Below are 16,341 nucleotides of genomic sequence, written 5' to 3'. Positions count from 1 at the left end.
CATTCCACCTCGAGGCGAGATGTTCATCCACTCATTCATGTGAGAACTGTTTACGTTATTAGTTAATGTGCATATACCGTATATCGTTATTTGTATATGTGTATTACGTTATTTATTACATGCATAATTGTAATACTTTGTCAGCTCATCTTGCTGCACTGTCTGTTTCAGGGTGTCTTCATCTCTGTCATTAAACCCTTAAACTGACATTGAGGAGTGTGTTTCTTCATGAAGACACCATGGTCGTTGTTGGATGCCCTGCGCCCGGCTGCGAGTTTAAATCCGGAGACTTGTCTGAAGCACTTGTCGCTGCTCTATTGACAATTCATGGATTTAGCCACCAGCACGCAGCGCCTGTCATGGCCGCGCCGGCCCAGGCCCCAACCTCGAGGCCCGAGACTCGATCGGCCCAAAGTTGATGTGGGCGTGTCAATAGAGGAATGGAACGTGTTCATCCGCCGTTGGAACGTATTCCGCGCCGGTTCAGGCATAGGGGATGCCCAGGCCCCCTTCCAGCTGTTTCAGTGCGCGGGGCCTTTACTTGGAGACAGCCTGTTGAAAGCCGTCCCCGATGCCGCCTCCGGACCCCTGCCAGACCTAATCACCGTCATGCGATCCCTAGCTGTCATCCCTGTCGCTACATGTGTCCTGCGCACCGAGCTACTTCAGCTACGCCAGGAACGCAACGAGACATTCCGCGCATTCGCTGCCAGAGTGCGGGGTAAAGCAGAGACATGCGCATATAATGCGGTATGCGAGTGTGGTAGGGACGTGGACTATACCGACCACATTATCCGTGATGTTCTGCTAAATGGCATCTATGACCCGGACATACGCCGCGAGACGCTTGGGACACCTGACATCCTGGTCAAACCAGTTAACGACGTTATTGCACTCGTCGAGAACAAAGAGATGGCCCGTAACGCTCTCCCGTCGTCCTCTCTGTCAGCCATGTCGTCATTCCAGCGCCTGAAGACGACTCCACAGACGAGCCCCGCCCCGGGCCCTGCGGATAGGGCTAAACGAGCCTCGTGCCCAGAATGTAAGAGCGTCTTTAACCCCTTCACGGAGGGGCCTCGCGCAGTGGAATCCTAAGCCTCACCAGGTGTGCATCGGCTGCTACAGGGCCCGCCGACGACAGAGGCGCCAGCAGCCGTCACCCGACGGTCAACAGGCCGCCATGGAGTCGGAGCTGATCTCCCAGGTCTCATCGGTGCAAGCTGGAGCCCGCCCTGGCCTACGTCGCGGGAGCCATCGCCGACGCCGCGCCCCTACGTCGCATGGATGTGTCAACAGGCCTGCACTTATCAGACTCGAGCACCACATCTTCTCCAAGGGCGAATGGAGACGAGCCAGGCTGAGAGACCACCCCCGAGCATTAATTACCATCTCGGTGGACATGCCAGCCGGGCTGAGGGATGGCACCGGCAACCGGGGCTCGGCCGATGGAGCTCGGATATCCGCCGTCGCAGACACTGGCGCGCAGTCGGACCTCTGGTCTCTGGAGGAGTTCCTGGCCTGCGGTTTCGAGCGGGACGACCTGCGACCCGTCAGCCTCAGCCTGTCGGCCGCCAACCGCTCCCCTATAGCCATCGAGGGAGCGTTCTTCGCTAGGCTCTCGACGACCTGCAGCGGGGGGCGTGTTACATCCTGCCGTTCCATGGTATATGTGAGCAGCTCAGTCCAGGCCATGTACCTCTCCTACGAGTCGTTGCTCAACCTCGGCCTCTTGCCCGTGAACTTCCCGTCGGACGACGTCGCAGGGGGGCCCAAGGACAGGCGTAGCCCTGACACGGCAGACCAGCCTTTGTCCGTCAATGCGACGAGGTCAACCAACGGCGGCTGCGTAGGGCCAGGTGCCCCCCAGGACGCCCAGTGCTCATGTCCCCAGCGCACGGCCCCGGCGCGCCCGCAGCACTGCCGTTCCCTTGTCGACGGAGAACAACAACCGGATGAAAGGTTGGCTACTCGGGAGATATGCCTCGTCGACGTTCAACACGTGCCCCCATCGGGCACTACCAAGCATGGAGGGACCGCCCATCGAGATGCACGTGGACCCCGCAGCCACGCCTAAGGCATGCCACACCGCGGCCACCGTGCCTCTACACTGGCAGCGGAGGGTCCACGATGACCTCCTGCGGGACGAAGCCCTTGGAGTCATTGAACGCGTGCCATATGGCGAGCCAGTTACGTGGTGCCATTGTATGGTAGTCACTCGGAAGCACGACGGTTCCCCCCGCAGGACCGTGGACCTCTCCCCCCTCAACAAGTTCTGCCAACGTGAGACCTTCGCCACTGAGTCCCCGTTCCACCTCGCACGCCGTGTCCCGAAGGGCACCTGGAAGACCGTCACGGACGCCTGGAACGGCTACCACAGTGTTCCCCTGCGGGAGTCGGATCGCCACCTCACTACCTTCATCACACCCTTCGGCCGGTGGCGCTACACCAGGGCACCACAAGGTTTCCTGTCATCAGGGGATGGCTACAACCGTCGGTTTGACGCCATCCTCTCGGACTTTGAACGCAAGGAACGTTGTGTGGATGACACCATCCACTATGACACCGACCTGGAGCAACACTGGTGGAGGACCATCGACTTCCTGATGCGTATCGGCCGGTCGGGCATCGTGTTGAACCCGGACAAGCTTCAGTTCGCAGAAAGGTGCGTCGATTTCGCTGGATTCAGGGTGTCGGAATCTACCATCGAACCGCTCCCAAAATACTTGGACGCTATCCGGGACTTCCCCACCCCAGGCTCCACAACGGACATCAGGAGCTGGTTCGGCCTTGTCAACCAGGTGGCTAACTACGCCCAGTTGCGTGACACGATGGCTCCATTCAAGCCGTTCCTCAGCCCACGCTGTGTGTTCCTATGGTCCCCCGTTCTGGAGGAGGCTTTCCAGACGTCCAAGCAAGCCATAATGGAGGCCATCCGTGAGGGCGTGGAGATCTACGACATGCAGAAGCGTACCTGCCTCCGCCCTGACTGGTCCATGCGTGGCATTGGCTACTTCCTGCTCCAGCAACATTGCCACTGTGCCTCGGGCATTCCGGACTGCTGTCCAGGAGGATGGAGGATCACCCTCGCTGGGTCGCGTTTCCTATCCCCTGCGGAGCAGCGCTATGCGGCCGTGGAAGGAGAGGCCCTAGCCGTGGCCTGGGGTCTGGAACAGACGCGATACTTTACCCAGGGGTCCGACAACCTCGTCGTGGTCACTGACCATAAGCCGTTAGTGAAAATCTTTGGCGACCGTACCCTGGATGAAATATCGAACTCGCGTCTGTTTAGACTCAAGCAGCGCACCCTCCCATGGCGCTTCGACATCGTGCACCTGCCTGGCAAGAGCAACTATGCCGCTGATGATACGTCAAGGCATCCTTCCCCCTCGGGCTCGGCGAACAGCCTCTCACTGGGGCTGCAGAGCTGGCCTGACGCCGTGGAGTCAGCCCTCATGGCCTCCATCCGCGACGACGCACAGGAGCTCGGAGCCGTCTCTTGGCCCCTCCTCGCACGGGAGACAGCGGCTGATGAATGCCTCAGCCACCTCCTCCAACTCATCGAGCAGGAGGGTGGGATTGACGCTAACGACCCTGCTCTGGCGAGTCTATCATCGGTCTGTGAGTCCGTCTACGCGCAGGACGGCGTCCTGCTCTACCGGGACCGCGTCGTGGTTCCCCCATCCCTCCGTGAGAGAGTCCTTCGGCATCTCCATGCAGCTCATCAGGGGACCTCTGCGATGGGGCAGCATGCCCGAGCTATAGTTTACTGGCCCGGGATGTCCGGGGACATTCAAGCCACCAGGGACGGGTGTGCAGACTGCAACCGCAATGCTCCGTCACAGGCGGCTACACCCCCCCTGCCCTCCTCACCCCCGTCCACGCCATTCGAGGCGGTGTTTGCTGACTTCTTCGACTATGGGGGCCGCCACTACCTAGTTGTCGGGGATCGGCTCTCGGGCTGGGTAGAGGTCCTGAGCTCTACGGCGGGTACTGCCCTGGCGGGCTCAGCTGGCCTGGTCCAACACCTCCGTTCGTTCTTCGCCACCTTCGGCGTACCGGAGGAGCTCTCGAGCGACGGTGGTCCGGAATTCAAGGCGAGCCACACTGAGGACTTCCTCCGCTTATGGCACGTCAGACACCGTGTGTCTTCTGTTAGCTTTCCGCAGTCTAACGGGAGGGCAGAAGTGGCGGTTAAGACTGCTAAGCGCCTCCTGATGTCCAACACCGGCCCGTCGGGCAGCCTTGATCAGGACCGCTTCCTGCGTGCTATGCTGCAGCTGCGCAACACGCCTGACCCCGACTGCAACCTCTCGCCAGCGCAGATCATCTTGCCGCCCCTTCGTGGCTCGCTCTCCTTCGTGAACCGCCTCGAGAAGTTCTCTAACCCGCATATCCGCCTGCTATGGCGCGAGGCATGGGCGGCTAAGGAGGACGCCCGGACCCGTATGTCCCGTACCACCGAGTCTCTGGGGACTCACTCAAGACCGCCCGCCATTGGCACTCGGCGAAGAGTATTCCTCCAGAACCAGCAAGGCCCGAGCCCCACAAATGGGACAGGTCAGGGATTGTGGTGGAGTCACTGAGCCACGACCAGTATCGGGTCAGGGTTGACGGTTCGGGACGTTTGACACTGCGCAACCGCCGGTTCCTCCGTGCCTACACGCCGGCCACAACCCACGCCCAACAGCAGTCGGCCGCGCCGCCGCCGCCCACTGCCCAGGGACATCGGCCCCACCCATCCACCGGGCTGGGCTGCGCCCAGGGGTTGCTCAGCCGCCGCCCGACGGGCCCCGCGACTGGGCTGTGGGCGCTGCCCCACCGGCGCCTGTTGATGAGGCGACCGCTGACCTCACCGTTCCTGCGGGTGCCGTGCTGGGCGCACCGCCCGGTGCCGCAGTCGCCACCGACGCTGCCCCAGCCTACTCGGCCGGGCGCGAGGAGGCCGCCTCACGTTACGAGCCCGAGTCCGGCAGCTGGATACGGGATTTAGACCGTTAATCTATTCCGGCCTATAGCTTTCCGGTCTGGGGGGGATGTAGAGTGTACCGCCGGCCACTAGAGGGCAGCGTCTAATTACCTGACCGGATATGCCACGCTGCCTTCCGTTAATGTCAGCGTCCATTTGAGTCTCGTCATTCATCCATTCCACCTCGAGGCGAGATGTTCATCCACTCATTCATGTGAGAACTGTTTACGTTATTAGTTAATGTGCATATACCGTATATCGTTATTTGTATATGTGTATTACGTTATTTATTACATGCATAATTGTAATACTTTGTCAGCTCATCTTGCTGCACTGTCTGTTTCAGGGTGTCTTCATCTCTGTCATTAAACCCTTAAACTGACATTGAGGAGTGTGTTTCTTCAACTTCGGCACCATACCACGGAATGGTCACAGGTCAGAGGTGGAGAGAGAGAGAAAAACACTTAATCAGGGTGTATATAAGCCCCGCCCACTGATTAGGTGATCCCTCTCAGGTGGTGTTGCTCCAGGCGTACCAGACCTGAGAGAGATAGCTCCACCCTCATCCTGAAACAGGGCCATCTCAGTCACGGGACGTAACAGCTGCTATAGGCTGATAGGCTGCTGGGGACGTTTAGGATACACTGAGCACCTCTCTCCTCTTCTCTCTCTCCTTATTGATGAATTTACATCTCTCTATCCCACACTACTAACTCAGTGGTTAATCACATTAACCACTGATTCAACCTGCTAGCTTAGAGTCTGTGTTCCACCACAGTGCCCGACGTTGGTCTCATGATTCATTTGTTTTCTAAAGATAGTTTTGATTTTTTTTTACGAGTAACAAAGGTTTCAGGGGGAAAGTATCAAGTCAAGGTGTCGAGTCAAAGTATCAGTTTTCTTTGCAAAATGTAGTAAGTGAAAGTGAAAGTCAACTGAGATATAAATAGTAAAGTAAAGTACATATATTCCAAAAGTAACAAATAATTTTTACTTTGTTAATATACCCACTGTTCATAACCGTGGATTTGGTTTGCTCCACTGGTCTTACAAGACATCAACTCTCCTGCCTCAACCTCTTCATCTCTGACCACCTGACAGTCACTATAGACATTGACATTCCTATCTCCATCCAACAAGTCTTCCGTGCCAGTAAAATGTCTGCCTCCCTTCTAGTGCTTGTCCAATCATTCCTCTGATCTCGTAAACTATTCATAAACTCTCTTCCGGTCTTAATCAGCTGGCTACCATTAAAACCCAAATGTTCTCCTTCACACACTCAATTCCCTGCTATACTCCTGAACAAATGAAATCCTGTGACAGCTTGAAAGACAAGAAAACTGGTTAAACAGTGCAAGTCGGAGCCTCCACAGACAACCTTCAACAATACAGAGATGCTGTCGTCACATCTCACCAACTTCTCACACCTCATACACACAGGTTCCATTAGTCCTGAGGCTCTCTTTACCACAGTAAACACATTGTAAAACCCAGGGATAACACCTCCAAATCTTTCACAGTCCAAGTGTAACTCTCTCCTTTCTGTTAAGGGGTGAGCAAGGCAGGAACCCAAAAGCAGCACAAGGAGTCTTTCGTTCCAAATAAAAAGGTTTCTTTTAATTGTTCACTGAGCAGAACCACAGTCTGGCAACAGGAGAGAAACAGGGACAAGAACCAGACAGGAACAAAAACGACCAGACATCGAACAAGCAGAAGGACACAGGCTAAATACACTGGGGAAACGAGACACAGGTGGAGACACAGGTGGAAACAATCAGGAACGAAATAGACAAGCACAGGGAACGAAGCACAGGGAAACAGGAAACAAGACAGGGACTTCAAAACAAAACAGGAAACACTCTAAATCATAACAGTACCCCCCCCTCAAGGGACGGATTCCAGACGTCCCACCAGGGCGGGTGGAGGGGAGCCGGAGGAGGGGCCAAGTGCATGGCGGACAGAGTCTGGGGGGCGGGCCGGGGGACGACCACCCGGACGAGGGACGCGCTCCGGAAGACGGGCCGGAGGATAGGAACGGGAAGCTAGGGGAACAGGGGTTGGATGGGACGGATCACGGGGAACCGGGGCCGGACGGGACGGTACACCGGGGACTGGTGACGGAACACCGGGGACTGGTGACGGAACACCGGGGACTGGTGACGGAACACCGGGGACTGGAACTGGCGACGGAACACCGGGGACTGGAACTGGCGACGGAACACCGGGGACTGGAGCATTGGAGACTGGAACCGGCGACGGAACACCGGGGACTGGTGACGGAACACCGGGGACTGGGACTGGAACTGGCGATGGAACACCGGGGACTGGCGCATTGGAGACTGGAACCGGCGACGGAACACCGGGGGCTGGAACTGGCGACGGAACACCGGGGGCTGGAACTGGTGACGGAACACCGGGGACTGGAGCTGGTGCCGGAACACCGGGGACTGGAGCTGGTGATGGAACACCGAGGACTGGAGCCGGGTGCTTCCACGAAATGGTCCGATTGATTATCCTGGACAAACTCCGCTGAATCTCCTCCAGGGTCCTGGGTGCTGGCGTCGGGGGAACAGGACCTGCCGGGTGCTTCCACGGAATGATGAGCGGCGGGTAGGTCCGATTGATGGTGTCGTAAAAACTCTGCTGAATCTCCTCCCGGGTCCTGGGTGCTGGCGTCGGTGGAACAGGAACTGCCGGGTGCTTCCACGGAATGATGAGCGGCGGGTAGGTCCGATTGATGATCTCGTAAAAACTCTCCTGCGCTGGGTCCATCTTCTTGGTTGGATCGTTCTGTTAAGGGGTGAGCAAGGCAGGAACCCAAAAGCAGCACAAGGAGTCTTTCTTTCCAAATAAAAAGGTTTCTTTTAATTGTTCACTGAGCAGAACCACAGTCTGGCAACAGGAGAGAAACAACAGGAACAGGGACGAGAACCAGACAGGAACAAAAACGACCAGACACCGAACAAGCAGAAGGACACAGGCTAAATACACTGGGGAAACGAGACACAGGTGGAGACACAGGTGGAAACAATCAGGGCGTGGCTGGGAACAATCAGGAACGAAATAGACAAGCACAGGGAACGAAGCACAGGGAAACAGGAAACAAGACAGGGACTTCAAAACAAAACAGGAAACACTCTAAATCATAACACCTTTCATTCTTTCAAACAAAACACACAACACCTTTTATAGTAACCTGACCCCCTTCCCATCCAGTCTTGGTCTCCCAGTCCTCCAAACACACACATTGGCTGCTGTCATATTAAATCTCAAAAACTCAATCCTGACACTATGAGTAATGCGTGTTCCATCTCAAATTGTCCCTTCTGTCAAAAATACTGGAAGGTATTTTTTCGCCTCCCGACTGAAAGGCCGACTCGTTGCCAAGGCCTTGCCGGTTTCAATCACCTTTTAGGGCAGAAAATGCTCTCCCACAGAAAGTCACCAGCAACCACCTCCTTTTCTCTGACTCTGGTCACTTCAGAGTTCTCGTCCTCCTCGACTTCACTGCAGGTTTTGACACATCAACTTCACCCTTCTCTCCCGCCTTGAATCCTCCCTCAACATCACCGGTACTTCCCTCTCCTGGCAAAGACAACAATTCACATACAACAAACAACATCACCTTTCCCAACCCTCGGTCCGAAGGCCTTCCACCGGGTGCTGTGCTCTCCTGTTCATCCTTTAGTCTAGGGCAGGGGTGGGCAAACTTTTTGACCTGCGGGCCACATTCGGTTCTAAAATGTGACAGAGGGGCCGGGCCAGGAGCATTTGGACACGCATGTAATTTTTTTAACCTGGAGATTGCGTCTGTTTTTTATACATTTCAATTTAAGGTGCAAAGTTAAAGTAATCAACATTTACTGGAAAGAGATCAATGGAATCACTTTCAACATTCAAAACAAATTACCCAACGAAATACTTAAGCTCAATAATTTCTAATTGTTTTAAACCCCGCAAAATAATGGACGGATTGTCCTGAGAGATAGACTGTATTAAATATCCTGCCTGCAGCAGAAACTAGAAAGGGGTCTTTAAAGTGAGGGCGATGTGCAGCGTCATCTGGTCAGCATGTGCATGAACCCGTCACAAACAGACTAACAGCGCTTTACTCAAGAAAATATGACCCTAAAGCTGACAATTGAAGTTCTATTTTTTTAAATTATTCATATCTCTTCTGAAAACACACCTTTACTCATGTGGACCAACTGTTTTGGTGTTTGAAATTGGTTTACCAAAGGTCAGGTTCACAAAAGCAGTGAAATATCTGAATACAATGCTAGATACATGTAATTGCACCTGTCCATCCTGGAGAGGGATCCTCCTCTGTTCTCTCCTGAAGGGTTCTTCCCTTTTCCCCGCTGAAGGGTTATTTGGGAGTTGTTCCTGATCCGATGTGAGGTCAAAGGTCAGGGATGTCTATGTGTACAGATTGTAATGCACTCCGAGACAAATTTGTAATTTGTGAAATTGGGCTCTACAAATAAACTGAATTGAATTAAATAAATGAGGAAAACCACATTTTGTATTACCGTTGGAGTAAAAATGATGTGTCTGTCACACATTCACCAAAATGATAAAGATGGGACTGAGAAATGACTTCATATTGCAGATAAAGTTTCATGGGGTGTGTGCAAATAAAAAATGACCATTACATTTATTTATTTTTATAAATATGTATTGTACATAAAAAAAAAAAAATCTACATTATATACATGTTGAGAAATAGAAAACAGAACACAACTATTGACTATTTACAATATAGCTTCACTATAATAACATCATGTCATCGTGTCACGAGAGCTCTCTGCTGGCCGGGCAGGTGGAGCTGCAGGCTGCGCTGCAGGCGCTGGTGAATCCTCTCTGTAAAATACAAGACTATTCAGCACCGCACGTTACACACCGTGACACGTTACGTAGTAAAGACTCTTACCCGGTCCAAGTGCGCTCTTTGTTAGTTAGTTTTTTCATTTCATTCCAAATACGGAATACGGAAATCACGTGATTTTTTTCGTTTTCCGTTTGAAACCAAAAACGAAAAAACGGAATACCACCTCCGTATTTCGTTTTTGCCGTCTGAAACCAAAAACGTTAGAACGGAAGTGCTTAAAATGAAGTCAAAATAAAGCCAGTGATACATATTCGTATTAACGTTAGAAGAATATTAATTAGTCAATATAAAGAATAAATAATTAAACCTGGATATGTTAACGATGCAAACACATAGCAGGGTAACGTTAGAAGAATATTAATTAGTCAATATAAATAATAAATAATTAAACCTGGATATGTTGGCGACAGTGGTGACGACGGAAGTTTAATATTCATGTACACAGCAAGAATCACCTTCTCACTTAATGTGCATTGTTTGATGCAACACAGTTAATCAACATGTAATTAAATAACTATTTCACACTTTCATTAATTATTCAGAATGGTTAACTGAAGATATTAAATGTGTGAAAGTAAGTCTGAGGGGCGGAAAATATTTGTTTATCAAGAATCTGAAAATGTCTATTTTGCAATGACAGAATCACAGAATCGAGAGAATCTGGCCAGAAATCAACAACGGTTAACTAGAACTTGAAAGCTGCATTGGTCCAACTGGTGGATCAGGAGGAGCTGGACATGGAGGACCAGATGACTCGGTTCTGTGTGTCATCTTTGACATGCCAGTTGGCCCAGATCGGTGTTAACCGAACTGTGCAAGCATGGAATGCACACAGGATTCCTGGTATGTCTTCGGGTTGGTCTTTCAAGCCTTTTTTAATGTGAATAATTATTTTCAAAATGTTTTGCTATTGAATGTTTCTTAAACATGTTTAATCAAATACTAGAAGGAGCATGTTGCAATACATGGCATGGTTGTGACAGCCACATTGAATTATTATTACAGGGAGGGGGATACCAAATTACTTGGCCAGAGATGGATGCCCAAAGAAGCTGTCGACAGACCTTTTGCCAAATGCATCTGTGGCTGCAGACTGGTACGACCAGGAAGTGGGCTCACTGACAGTGTCAGACTTTGGCACCAACCCATTTCCAAGTTTACAGGACCAGGAAGCTGCAGTGAGGGAATTTGCTCTGCAGTGCCCTGATACAAGTGTACTGCTGGACAATGCAGTGAATAATCTGCCACAACCATTCAAAGATGGACTCAAAGGCCTCATCGACATCTCAAGGAGAAGTTGTCAACGCTGATGTTTTTTTGTGTGTCTAAGTTGTTATTGTCTGTGCTTTTTAATTAATTGGTTCAACTGACGGGATGTTTTTTTCTTTTCTTCAAATGTTGGGGGTTTAAAGGGAGAAATATGTTATTTTTGAATAAACACTTCTGTCTTTAAAGTCTGGCACGAATTTCATTTTTAATCTGTGATGGGAAAGTCTGGACCTGTAACACCAACTATTGATAGTGACACGGTGTGTTGACCCCCTGCCAGTGTGAGTAAGGCACTGTAAGATGGCTTGTTCAGTGACCTCTGACCTAGGTAACAAACGTACACCCCAAAATATACACACACAAGACGGTTGCAGCCGGTTTAGGGCGGTGAAGCCATGATAACTTCATACATTAGCCACCATTGTATCACTTGTTTCAGGCTCATAAGCCGGTCTCCCTGACAGCCGGGTATCACAGATTTGGACCCAGTGTGAAGATTTCCCACTGGAGGAGGACCCCTATATGGTTGGGAACCTCGCTTGTTTATGAAGGGCAGCTTAAGGACCCTGACACCCTCAGTTTGGATGCCAATCTGATACCTATTGCTTCACTAAGAACACAGCTGATGTCTGAGCACTACAATCAAACAGCAGGAACAAACATCAATGATAAACAATCTGAGCCAACCTATAAATCACATAATACTAAACACCATTTTGACTTGAGCTTGTAGCAGGTATAAAGCTTCAGTGAAAGCTCAGTCAGGACGGTTCAAACATCTGACATTCACTTTTCATTTGGAACAGCTCTTGGAAGGCAACACTTTGATGATGTAAATCATGCGAGCAGATTAACTGCAGATGGAAGAATCAGAGGAATTGAGATCCAGCAATACAATTCAAATACAGGAATGTAATCCTAATGCAATGCTACCACTAATTCTGAAGGCTCCCTCTTTTAGGGGAGTAGTTAACTTGTGCTTGACATAAAGAATTAGAAAATACCAAAGATTGTCTTTCTTTACTAATCTAGAAGTGTGCAGATGTCATTGGATCAGATATAAGTAGCCTACATGTGAGCTACTGCTCTGAGCTAAAGAAGGCCATGACCTGCTACTCTGAGCTAAACCTGTTGCTATTAGCTAAACAAGATCATGACTTGTTGCTCTAAGCTAAAGAAAGCTCTGAGCTGAATATGGCTTATCTAAATGTACATGCAGAGATATAGCCATACGGCTAAACACAGGCAACAACACCGAACAATCACTACTATAAACTATGTGAGACATGTTAGAGATGTGTGAGGAGCTTTGCTCTCCATGTTTCACTCTGATACAATAACTCATGGAGTCAGCTCCTCAAAACATGTTCACACAACACAGAGCTCCATCCTTCTGGAGACCAAAGGACTACATGATGATGATGTGATGTAGTCAGAGGAGTAGAGACACTGACAGCAGAGTAACAACAGAACAGGTTACATGTTTATGATGATTTAGTTTATTTCGATCAGCAAAATATACAACAATCATAATTCAACAAAAGAAGAAAGTGGCTGACCGAAAGGGTCGAGGCTGAAGCTAACGAGCTTATAAGTGCCCTAACCTATGATTTCTCGAAAAAACGTATTTCAAAGAATCATATATATATATACACACATACATACGTATACATATACATACATATACACACACATATATACATATAAACACACACACTATACATACACACAAATGCATATAAACATAAAACGAAAAACAAAACAAAAAACTTGTCCCCATTAACCGTTGATGTAATGATGATGTAGTAATGAAGGTTACAGGTGAAGCACAGGTGGTGCTGTGACTGGGTGCTAACTGAACGCTGCTTAATAAGAAAAACTCAACTGTCTCTTTATTTTTCAATTGTCAATATGTATTGCCTCGTGGTCATCATATCCTCACTCTTCCATGTAGGAATGTTTAGTTCCAAAATGACCCAAATAAAACAAGGAAATACATGATGTATACAACTATGCTGGAAATGAACCATGAACATTAAATATCAGAGGAAATAAACAGCATTAAATACATATGTATCAATAACAGGTATACTGCCATCTAGCGGTATAAAGGTGAACCGTTTACTCTGCGGTGGAAATATAGTCTCTGCACAGAAACATTCCTTTGATTCATCTATATTAGGAACTGTGTTGCATCAAACAATGCAACGATTAAGTGAGAAGGTGATTCTTGCTGTGTAGGCTACATGAATATTAAACTTCCCGTCGTCACCACTGTCGCTAACATATCCAGGTTTAATTCTTTATTCTTTATATTGACTAATTAATAGTCTTCTAACGTTACCCTACTATGTGTTTGCATCGTTAAAATATCCCCGTTTAATTATTTATTCTTTATATTGATTCATAATACGAATATGTATCACTGGCTTTTATTTTGACTTCATTTTAAGCACTTCCGTTCTGTCGTTTTTGGTTTCAGACAGCAGAAATGAAATACGGAGGTGGTATTCCGTTTTTCCGTTTTTGGTTTTCAAACGGAAAACGAAAAAACCACGTGATTTCCGTATTCCGTATTTGGAATGAAACGAAAAAACAAATTAACAAAACGTACACGGACCCTCTTTTGTGGCTGCGTGTTCCTCCTCGTGGCTCTGCAGCTGCTCCAGGCTCCGCGCTGCTCGCCAAAATCACTGCGCTGTTTCTAAATGAGCTCCACCTGTGTGGTGGGCGGGTCCTTTGTGATTTACTGCGTGTTCATTGGTTGGTTTTTTTCGAGAAATTTTGACAGACAAACGGATTGACAAATCATGGTGAAGGGTTTCGTGTGACGAGTTCTTTCCGCGCCAACGCACACCGGAAGTAAACAAAGTCACGATTTGGACAAGTTCGGCGGGCCGGATTAAAAAGCCTAACGGGCCGGATGTGGCCCGCGGGCCGTAGTTTGCCCATGTCTGGTCAGGGCGTACGTTTGGTTTCAACATTTGTTGGGACATATATGTTGTTTTTTTATGTAAAAACACTTAATTTCCTATATTCTGGTGATTTATTTCATGATGGAAATGTTATCAGTGATGTAAAGGAAAACATCAAATGAATTCTCCTTGACAATTAAAACAACAACAAAATATGGCTTTCAGGCATTCTGTATGTAACTGAAGATTAACTTTTTTTATATTGGTATCTCTGCTGAGTCAGTACATATGTATGCTTTACTTGTGTGTATTTAACCTCATTAAATGTGCATGTGGCGCCCATACACCTCAATCATACATTAATTAATTGTAATGAATTTATAAACCCCTGGAATTTAAAAGCTAATTTGTGTTTCAGATTTCCGCTCTTAGTCAAAAACCCCTCCATGAACTACCATTCTCCTCACGGGCCTTCCCCACCACCAACATCCGGTCTCCACCACACAGAATTAAGCACTGAGACCCTCTCCACAGCCCCTCTCTCTGGAGCTCTCTTCCCAAACACATTGGGGATCAACCAGTCCATGTTTAATCCACAAAACTCAACTTTTCAGAACTGATTTTAATATATGATTGGGTTTATTTGTGTTGTTTATTTATAACATTAAATGTAGCTAAACATGGTAGTGTTGGAAAGTGTAGAAGTGTTGTTAGTATACATGGAAACAATGACATGGTCCTCAGAGGTTTGCAAATAATGATGAATACAAATCAAAAATACAGGCCCGTGCTAAGTTACATGGTTAAAAAAGGATATAAATAGTTTCCTGTGATACAAAACTTGGTTAAAAGTTGAATAAAAAAAAAAAAGCATTTCTCTGTATTTAAAGAAGGATGTAATCTGATTACGTAACAGCAGAATGTCTTCAATATAACCCTGTTGGCAAATGTACACACTTTGTATTTGGTATTAAATATATGAATGACCTGTGTATGTAAAACTGTGTCGCCACATCTGAGTGTGACAGGAGGAATCTGTGAGCTACATCTAGTGGGTGATGCTATTATCAAATACCTTGGAGGGCTGTGTCTGCCTCTCAACAGTCAACTCCATATGTCTCCACGACAATGGAGAACATATATTACAATGACATTACTGTTGTTGCATTGTGGGTGCAGGAGCAAGGGGGTGTATGTAATGTTGCATCATTTCACTTGATAAGCAGATAGAATTCAAGAAGATGTCTAATATTTATCCTATGCATGTATGTGAAGTTGAACAATGGCTTTTCATTATTTCCAGATCGGAGCTTGTGCTCAACAAATCATACACAAATGCAAATGCACATGACAACTCTAGCTGGGAGGGACACATGTGTGATGTTAGTTAAGTGACGAAATATGGTGAGAATTATGCTCTATTGAGATTTTGGGTTGACTGGTCCTTTCAGTATGGAGATCAATCTGACTAAATTTAAACAACATTTGTATTTAAATACATATATGAGTAGAGCCTGGAAGTTTACTTTCAAGAATAGCTTGGCAAAAAACTCCGAAGTGTTTTTGATTTTGATTTTGAAAGCTCCAGAAAAAGTTATTTTTTACGTTCAAATACAAATGACTTTTTATAAAACTTCAACTGCTAACATTAAAATGTGTTTTCTCTAGTCGTACCTCATCCAAACAGTTGACTCGTACGCCCTCTCTAGCGAGCAGGAGGGAAGCTTCCTGCACGTCACCTGCAGAGCAAACGCTTTCACTATGAAACCATAACTGTATATTACATCAGAGCAACAAACAACAGCAACAATAGAGAGCACACACACACCAACACAATACACATACATTCATACATTACGCCATACTATAGTACACTTGTTGTATGGTGTTATTGTTGTGTATTCAGACTTCTGGATTCTCCCCTGATGCTCTCCATAAGGTTTCTTCATTGTTCTCCTGTGAAATGACCTTGAGATCTAAAATTACCTCAATGACCTCAAGACTCTTCAGGTTATATTGAAATGAATTAGCTGGAGATATATCATCCTCATCCTCCTCATCATCATCATCATCATCATGATATTCCATGATTTTAGACACCCAGTGATCTCATAAAAATCTTAGGGTAAATATTGATTTGAATAGAGTGCAATGTCAAGGTTTGAAAATGTACTGTGTAACTTTCACTAAGACATTTAATTATTACACAATATTTGTCATAAACAACATTTCACGCTAAAAAACAATACAAGTTTATAATGAGTGTGAAGAACACCGATTGAATAAAGCTAGAAGTGTAA

General features: G+C 47.9%; 1 long non-coding RNA gene across 1 annotated transcript; it reads left to right on the top strand.

The window, feature by feature from the left end:
• The first annotated feature begins 10,543 nt into the window (after window positions 1-10,543).
• Window positions 10,544-11,314, top strand: LOC130197119 (uncharacterized). The gene is made up of 2 exons (XR_008832383.1): window positions 10,544-10,700; window positions 10,863-11,314. It is a non-coding gene; the product is annotated as an uncharacterized LOC130197119 (long non-coding RNA).
• Window positions 11,315-16,341: the final 5,027 nt, after the last annotated feature.

The sequence above is a fragment of the Pseudoliparis swirei genome, chromosome 1, assembly GCF_029220125.1.
Source record: "Pseudoliparis swirei isolate HS2019 ecotype Mariana Trench chromosome 1, NWPU_hadal_v1, whole genome shotgun sequence".
NCBI lineage: Eukaryota > Metazoa > Chordata > Actinopteri > Perciformes > Liparidae > Pseudoliparis > Pseudoliparis swirei.
Note: the sequence above shows the minus strand (reverse complement) of the source record. Positions and strands in the feature narration are given on the sequence as shown.